The sequence below is a fragment of the Pseudophryne corroboree genome, chromosome 3 (genome assembly GCF_028390025.1).
Source record: "Pseudophryne corroboree isolate aPseCor3 chromosome 3, aPseCor3.hap2, whole genome shotgun sequence".
Classification (NCBI taxonomy): Eukaryota; Metazoa; Chordata; class Amphibia; order Anura; family Myobatrachidae; genus Pseudophryne; species Pseudophryne corroboree.
Genome location: NC_086446.1, coordinates 252958375 through 252967417, shown reverse-complemented (window position 1 = coordinate 252967417; position 9043 = coordinate 252958375). Strand labels below are relative to the sequence as shown.

Below are 9043 nucleotides of genomic sequence, written 5' to 3'. Positions count from 1 at the left end.
AATAACATGTTCCAACGTATTAAATTTATTAAAAGACATAATAACTTCAAAATCAATATTGATACAGAGGAGATGTGTTATTCCACACTTTAAGCAGTATGACTCTTAGCGTTGAATACAATTGTAGGTGATTGACAACAGTCTCCTCCTTCTCCTTATAGTAGGTTCAGAGATAACATCACAATACAGACAACCCAAAGTGGTTTCGTCTTATACAAAAGACTTCATCAGGGGTACATCTATAATTGCAGAAGAATTTATAAAAATTAAATACAATAAAAGATCTAGACTAGAATAATACATTCCATTAAAACATGGAAGGAACATGTAATTATACAAAATATGTCCGAGCAGACAGAAAGAGGGCAACAACAAAAAAAGGAAGAAAGAACATCATGATGGTGTCTTGGGTCATACCTCGAATAACTGGAATGTACAGTTATTTATATGAACAGTAAAATACGATAAGACTCGTTCATACGTGCTTGGTGGGAAATCCCATATATCACCGGGGCTTTCTGGTATACAACCAGTTTGGCCTAATTAAGAAATATTGATTTGATCAAGTATGCTGGACTGTAACATTATACATTAAATAGGAAAATATAAAAAATATCAAAGTGTCGCCTCACGTACCTTATAGTGAGAAAACTTGTAAAAGAAAAATTCGGATACCCAGATACAGAAAAATCACTTAGATAGGGAACCTGATGAATTCATATTAGGGCAAATAATTAATGAATGCATATCATTATATAATTGATTCATTAATGATGTTAATTCTAATAGAAGATGGTTAACACATCTTTTTGTGGAACCTCATCAAATTATAAGGCTGTCCCTATAACAGGGGTATTCCACACGAACAGAAAATTAGTGCCCCATCAGTATCTACAGTATATTGCTGGTAGGGGATACTATTATTACTAATGACCATTTTATATCAGGAATAAACAAATCTAACAAATCATACAAACAGAGCTGTGCTCTTATTTGTCAAAGTAAAAGTGCAAATCTGCAAAACCAGACACTAAGTGTACTGGGATAAAATGTCACAGATAAACCTATGTGCACATGAGCACACAACAATAAGCTCTTCATTATCATATTTTAAGGAAGAAATATAAATCAGTGAATCTAAACACCGAGAACACTAGAATACAATGTTACAAAAAGACATATAAAATGTATAATAACACTTTAAACATTTAAACAGAACTTTGTTCAGAGTAGTGTCACATTATCCATAATAATGATAAACATCTTAGTGATAATCGGTGGACCCCTTTCTTTGAAAGTAAAGCATTCATAAACATCACCAGAAATAACGACACTGAGACTTGAATTTGGCAGAAAATTGCTAGCTATTTATTTGTCCCTAACCATTAGGAAACCTGTAATAAAAGAGATTAATTTAATTTGCCACTCCAGCTGGCATATGGTGGCGGCCCAAAAGAACGGCTCCTTAATCTAAATTAACTTAAATAACTAGATCCTATAAATTTACTAAAAGCTTACCATAAACCGGTAATAGGTGACAACTCAACCCCCACAGTGACTACCCACCGCTCCTGGGTGCCCTGCCGCTGCCTTCCCGGATGGGTGGTCAAGCGGCCATAAGTCGATGGAGGTGAGTGCACCTAAACCACAACAAACTGTAAAACACTACAGTTTTCTCTACCATACGAAACTGCCGTTCTTTTCCGCCAATAAATAGCCAACGATAAAACAGCCAACAACTTAGAGCCACAGCACCACGTGCCGCCATTTCCAACTACCAGGGCGGGTGGGTGGGAAACCGAGTCTCCAAGAGACTTAAAATGGCTTCACCTTCCCTATATATATCAAGCCCTCCCCCTTAAAGGCTGTACTTTCCTTACATCTAGGTCCACCCCTCCCCAGATGTTTAACCCTTTCCTCTCCTATGCAGTCAATACTCTCTTCTTCTCACCTTTCTGTGAATCTGCAGCAGAAGCTCAGTACCTGTGTAATGGAACACTGAGCCAGGTACAAACCCTTATAAAGGGAAGGGATGATGATGTCATCTAGTACCCAAATATGATTGGTGCAGAGATAAAGACCTTAAACTGCTTAATTATTAATGATACAAATTTACCGAATCATAAACCATATTATACTCTTATGTGAATTACTGTGCTTCAATAATAAACACTATTAAACCAGCCTAATGCAAGAAAAACTTTTATTATTAAATAACCCACAATGCATAGCGTTGATTATCACAACCTGAGACTGAATTCATTTGATTGACAGTCTATGTATCCATTCACTATGTGTGAAGGGCGGGTACTGTGGCCAGTTTTTTTTTTTTTCCTCTCCCCTTCTTCCCACTAGGCTTACTGTATATAAACATCCCAGACTGTTATGGGCTCGTGCTCTGGGGAATATACTCCCCGCACGCACCTCCAGCAGCCTCCGATCGTTGAACCCAGCCTTTATTATTGACTCCGTGCGCCCGCTGCAGCGGGACTCTGTGCGTTCCAGCGCCATTTTTGTTGTGCGTTCCACCAGGCCAGTCGGGCGCTTCCCGTCACCTGACCAAATCAGGTGTTTTGAGAGCGCCTATCCTAGGGCTCTATTACGATTAGGGGAGCTGGGAAGCCAAACGGCTAGATACTTAGTAACTAAGTGGGTGTGGTTTGATACATGTTCAACTACTGTGAACATTTTAAACAATCCTATGTGGCATAAAGACTAATCTACCAGGTTAATGCGAGACATATTTGCTACGCAAACCAGTGTATTAAAAAGAAAAGTTTTTTGTTGTGAATATACAATGACAGATAATAAAACGGCATATTACGTATATATAATTAATTATTGAATAGATATTAGCTAAAAGTCCAAATTTAAAACAGAACTCAAAGCCATAAAGAATTCTATGCTAATGCAGGCCCGTATTAAAGGAAATATACACCTTGCACATGTCACCCCCATTGCATTCACTACTGCTCTCCTTTTTTTTTTTTTTTTTTTATATAAAACAACACTGCAGTGGGACTAAGTGTCCACTATCGTCATTTTTATTATGCGTTCCAACTACACAGCTAAGGAACGTCTGACTAAGTCACATACAGTACCAATATAAGAGTTCACCTATATTTTAAAAGGTTTGAGGGGAAAAAAATAAATAAAAAAGGGCTTAGTATATCAAAGTTAAATAAAGATGGTACACTCCTAAATGAATATATAAACAGCCATATCAGTTGTATATGGCTATCTGAAAACCTGTGATTTAATTCATACTATATGTGAAGTGGTGAAATATTAGTCCGCTACTAAATAAATTGTACACCTAATATGACCTTTACACTACCTATACTGTGTTACGTATAATAAACAACAATACTCATGATTCAATTAATGAACATGATTATTAACAAAGTGTGGGCGTGTTATAAAATACTATATATATTAGTTACATACCGCTTATTAAATGTGGCTAATTAAATGTGAAACCTAATTCCTATACCTAGATGGGCTAACAGCGCCCAATTAACGTGATATATCTTAATATACAATCTGTCTTTCAGGAAAAAGAAACTGTACCTAAATCCATATATTTGTCACTATCAATACTTTTATTACAACACCTTTGGGTGAGGTTAACTCTATTATCACCACTATGAACAAAGTTCCATTTTTACAATAATAATAAAACAAATAAAGAATAATAAAATAAATATACATGAACAACAATTCACTGTGTTGTATCCCTAACACCAGAAACCTAACTATGCTTCTAGGTTATATCTGGGAACGGTGTGTTTAATATTATACAGAAGAGTATTCTACCCAATAATAGGCATGATGAATAAACCCTGGGCAAGTATATCTGCTCTTAGAGGAAGGCTACCATGTCTATACTCTCGTTCAATCCATTCGGGATGAGAGTGTTCAGAGTATAGATCCAAAACTCTCATCCCGAATGGATTATTTGCCCTAATATGAATTCATCAGGTTCCCTATCTAAGTGATTTTTCTGTATCTGGGTATCCGAATTTTTCTTTTACAAGTTTTCTCACTATAAGGTACGTGAGGCGACACATTGATATTTTTTGATATTTTCCTATTTAATGTATAATGTTACAGTCCAACATACTTGATCAGATCAATACTTCTTAATTAGGCCAAACTGGTTGTATACCAGAAAGCCCCGGTGATATATGGGATTTCCCACCAAGCACGTATGAACGAGTCTTATCGTATTTTACTGTTCGTATAAACAACTGTACGTTCCAGTCATTCGAGGTATGACCCAAGACACCATCATGATGTTCTTTCTTCCTTTTTTTTGTTGTTGCCCTCTTTCTGTCTGCTCGGACATATTTTGTATAATTACATGTTCCTTCCATGTTTTAATGGAATGTATTATTCTAGTCTAGATCTTTTATTGTATTTAGTTTTGATAAATTCTTCTGCAATTATAGATGTACCCCTGATGAAGTCTTTTGTATAAGACGAAACCACTTTGGGTTATCTGTATTGTGATGTTATCTCTGAACCAACTATAAGGAGAAGGAGGAGACTGTTGTCAATCACCTACAATTGTATTCAACGCTAAGAGTCATACTGCTTAAAGTGTGGAATAACACATCACCTCTGTATCAATATTGATTTTGAAGTTATTATGTCTTTTAATAAATTTTATATGTTGGAACATGTTATTACTTTGTTTTAAACATCGTTAACCATTCAAGGGTTAAAAAATTGGGTGTTGATAATACGACCCCCTTGCGCCGATTCTCCTATTGTTGTATATTTCTATTTCTAGTTCCGTCTAACAGGGGACTTAGTTGAATCAGGTTGCCTCCATTAAATTTCCACTGGTTTTATTTAAGGTGACAGTCCTTACTAAGTATACCAGTTAGCGCAGAGGGAGAGTATTTGTTTGATATATATATATATATACACATTTCCTTTAGTGTAATTTATTACACCGTTGCTGTCAGTCCGCATGTGCCAGCTATTTTAAATATATATATGTATATTTCCAAGTGTAGCATGCCCTCACATGCTGGCCACGCCCCCCAATTCAGTACGGTGGAGGGGGGGGGGGGCAAAACATACCTTGCTCCAGGTACCATGACACCTTGCTACACCTCTGGCTGTTCTGTCTGTACACAAGTATGTCATCATTTTAAATAAGATATCCATGGATATCTGTGCCCTATTTCTAAAAAATTTTGTACACACTATACTTCTCATAACTGTTTCCCAAAACAAGAAATTTTGGGTTGTATGAATATAGATGATGCCATTAACTGGAAGTTAATAACTTTCTTACCAACTCTGGGATCTGTGACTGCCAGCACTTATCACTCCTGGCTCCCTGGACTACGTGGAAACTCTCTCTTCCAATCTGTCTGTATCACTGTGTGAAGCTGTGGGGGTAATGCAGAGTTGATTGCAGCAGCAAATTTGTCAGCAGTTGGGCAAAACCATGTGCACTGCAGGTGTGGCAAATATAACATTTGCAGAGAGAGTTAGATTTGGGTGGGTTATATTGTTGTGCAGGGTAAATATGGCTGCTTTATGTTTATACTGCAATTTAGATTTCAGTTTGAACACACCACACTCAAATCTAACTCTCTCTGCACATGTTATATCTGCCCCCCCCCTGCAGTGCACATGGTTTTGCCCAACTGCTGACAAATTTGCTGTTGCAATCAACTCTGAATTACCCCCACAGCTTCACACAATGATACAGACAGATTGAATGAGAGAGTTTCCAGGTAGCCAGGAGTGATAAGTGCTGGCAGTCACAGATCCCAGAGTTGGTAAGCAAGGTATTAACTTCCAGTTATGGCATCATCTATATTCATACAACCCAGAATTTCTTGTTTTGGGAAACAGTTATGAGAATTACCCCCTGTGGTTAGTCTGTGCACTGTTTATGAGACTTCTCTGTTCTAGATAGTTTACAGACAAGGGAGATATTTGGGATCAGTATGAAAGCCCACAGGTCAAAATCCCGACAAGGTCAAAATACTGACATTTAAAATGTTAACAGATTAAAAAGTCGACACAATTTTTTCATTGTTTTTGGTGTGTATGTTGACATAGATTAACATGGACACCATATAAATGTACGGCGTTCCCTCGCGGTGCCTTGCTGCGCTCCGCACACTATTATATTCCCCCTCCAGGTCCACTGGAATGGTAAAGTATGAACAAGTCTGTTTCAATAAAAAAACATGAAAAACTCATGTTGACTTTTTGACCTGTAGACATTTTAAATGTCGGTATTTTGACATTGTCAGTATTTTAAATGTCAGGATTTTGACCGTCGGTCAATGGTTGTCGGGACTTTGAACGTCAGTATTTTGATTGTAGGTAAATTGACCGCATCTCAGATATTTAACTGGCTAAGTATGGCTACCTTTTTACATACAATAAATGCACTGAGTATGTCTAACAAGCCACAACAAGTTTGCAGCACTCCATTCTCTGTGTCTTGCCTTGGATTGTCCTAGTACACCACATAAAGCATGGGGACGGATTAGTAGATTAGCTCCTATCTGTAGGCCACATGAACTCTGCAGATAACTGTTGTGCAGAAATTTCTAGGAAGTTTTTTATTGCTCAGTAGTGCATCGTAAAAGAGCTGTTATACATTGCTTTGAGGTAGTGATGATACAACGATGTAATTTAAGGAAATCTGTTTTTTTTATATTGATCTTACTGGAGGGTTAGCAGGGAATAATGTAGCCTCAGTCACTAAAAGAAATCCAGATTATTTCACATATCTTGCTTAGGAACCAGCCTGGACCATATCACACATTTTAACATTGTTCTCAGTTGTGAGGTGTTCTTCCTTTCAGTTGTTGCATTGGCAGGGTTAGGGGTTGCATGTGCCTTTATTTAGGGAGAATTTTTACATGCATTATGCATACCTCCCAACATGACCCTCTCCAGGAGGGACACAATCATACTTGCCTACCTGACCCTCTCCATGAAAATGCTCTGTTCCTGGACTTTCCTGGTAATGTATGATTGCCATCACCTGTGGTGAGCTAGTTAATTGATAAGAAAGGTGTTTCACCACAGGTGATGGAAATCATACATTACCAGGAAAGTCCAGGAACAGGAGCGGGTCAGGTAGGTATGGACACAGTGCTCTGCTTCTGGACTTCTCTTAATTTATGATTGACAGCACCTCTGTTGAACAGCTTAATGGATAAGAAAGGTGTTTCAGCACAGGTGCCGGCAATAAGCAGTAAGAGGGAAGTCCAGGAGCAGAGCATTCTGTCCCTCCTGGAGAGGGTCATGTTGGGAGGTATGATTTTGCACAATACCAGACACTCCAATATGACTCCACCACCAGTGCGTGGATAACCCCCTCCCTAGGCACTGTTTATACCCTCTCCACACACCTTTTGTGTAATATGGGTGGGGGGGGGGAGAAGTCACATCTTCTACTACTGTTATACATACTTGCCTACCTGACCCTCTCCATGAGGGAGAAAATGCTCTGTTCCTGGACTTTCCTGGTAATGTATGATTGCCATCACCTGTGGTGAAACGCCTTTCTTATCAATTAACTAGCTCACCACAGGTGATGGCAATCATACATTACCAGGAAAGTCCAGGAACAGAGCATTTTCTCCCTCATGGAGAGGGTCAGGTAGGCAAGTATGCTGTTATATCACTTCCAGCCCACTACCAACATAGAGTGGCCCCAGAGAGGTCACTGACAGGTAAAAGCTGTCAGTAGCTTGTCCTCCATGTCTGCAAGCTGCATAAGTGACACTCTGTGCTTTAGGGACCCCTAAAATCTTGGCAATGAAAGTAACCACTTAGGATTGCCTACCGGTAACATCAACCGTACCTTCCACTATATGCATAGCAGGGGCAAACGCAGGATTTTTATAGGGGGAGGGGGGGGTCAATGTGTGTGTGTGTGTATATATATATATATATATATATATACACACACACACATATCTATAGTATAATATAGTATATATAGCACTTATTATTATAATTATTACATTTTATTTATAAGGCACCACAAGTGTTTTGCAGCGCAGCACAAAGGACAGTACAGGGAGACAAACGTAACATTACAGTAAATAAATAACAAAAATAGAGTACAGGTAACAAAGAGCACCGCAATTCTCAAAACATAATGCAACTTAGATGTAAGTAGCAAGTGAGTGATCAGTATACTACTAGGAGCTGGTGGCCATAGACAGAGGTGAGCCTTTACCAACAGGAAAAAAAGCGGGTAAAGATGGTCGCTGAGTAGGAGAGGGTTGTGAGTTAAATGAGTCGAGAAGAGGGTTTTGACAACAAGAGGAAAGAGGGCCCGTCTCTGAGGAGCTTACATCCAAGTAGGAAGGGTCTACAGACAGATGACATGAGGTGCAAGCAAGCAGGAGATAGCCTGATGGCAGGATGTAAGCAAAGCAGAGATGGTCAAGGCATGAGGCACATGTATATGTTGCCCTCCCCCCCATTATTACAGAACCCCCCCCCCCCCCACACACACACACACACACACACACAGGGCCGTAACTAGATTTGTGCGGAATGTGCATAGCGCTGCAGGGTTTGGAGCATTTGTCAATTATGAATTATCTAATTACTTTCACCTGCAGCTTCCCCCTTTTTTGAAGCCCAGCATCTTCTTACCGCCCCTGTCTCCTACCCCACCTCTTTTGTCGCTAATACCTATACAGCATTCATGGACTTGACATGAGAGCTCCTTGTTTAGTCACACTATCCTTTATTACATTTCGGGATGCTGATGTGCCTAGGATTCTAACCCATTGCCTATGACACTGCAGTCGGACACTCCATTCATTGAGCTATCTGCCCCCGCATAGAAAGCTAGAGAATTCCAAGCTGGAGAGTTATAGCTAACCTTGTACTTTGTGAAGGCGTGATCAACGTTGTGGCTGTGCAGATCTATGTAGTTTGCAGCTGCAAGGGATTGGATGTGTGGCTGCACACTGCATGGATCTGGTGATGGTTATTATTTTACATGGTACAGGTAACTTCATATGTTTAGAAATCT

The 9043-nt window shown here is 39.1% G+C and overlaps 1 long non-coding RNA gene across 1 annotated transcript in view; it reads left to right on the top strand.

Annotated features, from left to right (window-relative positions):
* Positions 1 to 5713: 5713 nt before the first annotated feature.
* The window catches only part of LOC135057666 (uncharacterized), a 63413-nt gene continuing 60083 nt past the window's right edge, over positions 5714 to 9043 (top strand). Inside the window, exon 1 of the long non-coding RNA XR_010244284.1 lies at positions 5714 to 5801. This is a non-coding gene — a long non-coding RNA (uncharacterized LOC135057666). The remainder of the gene's footprint in view (positions 5802 to 9043) is intronic.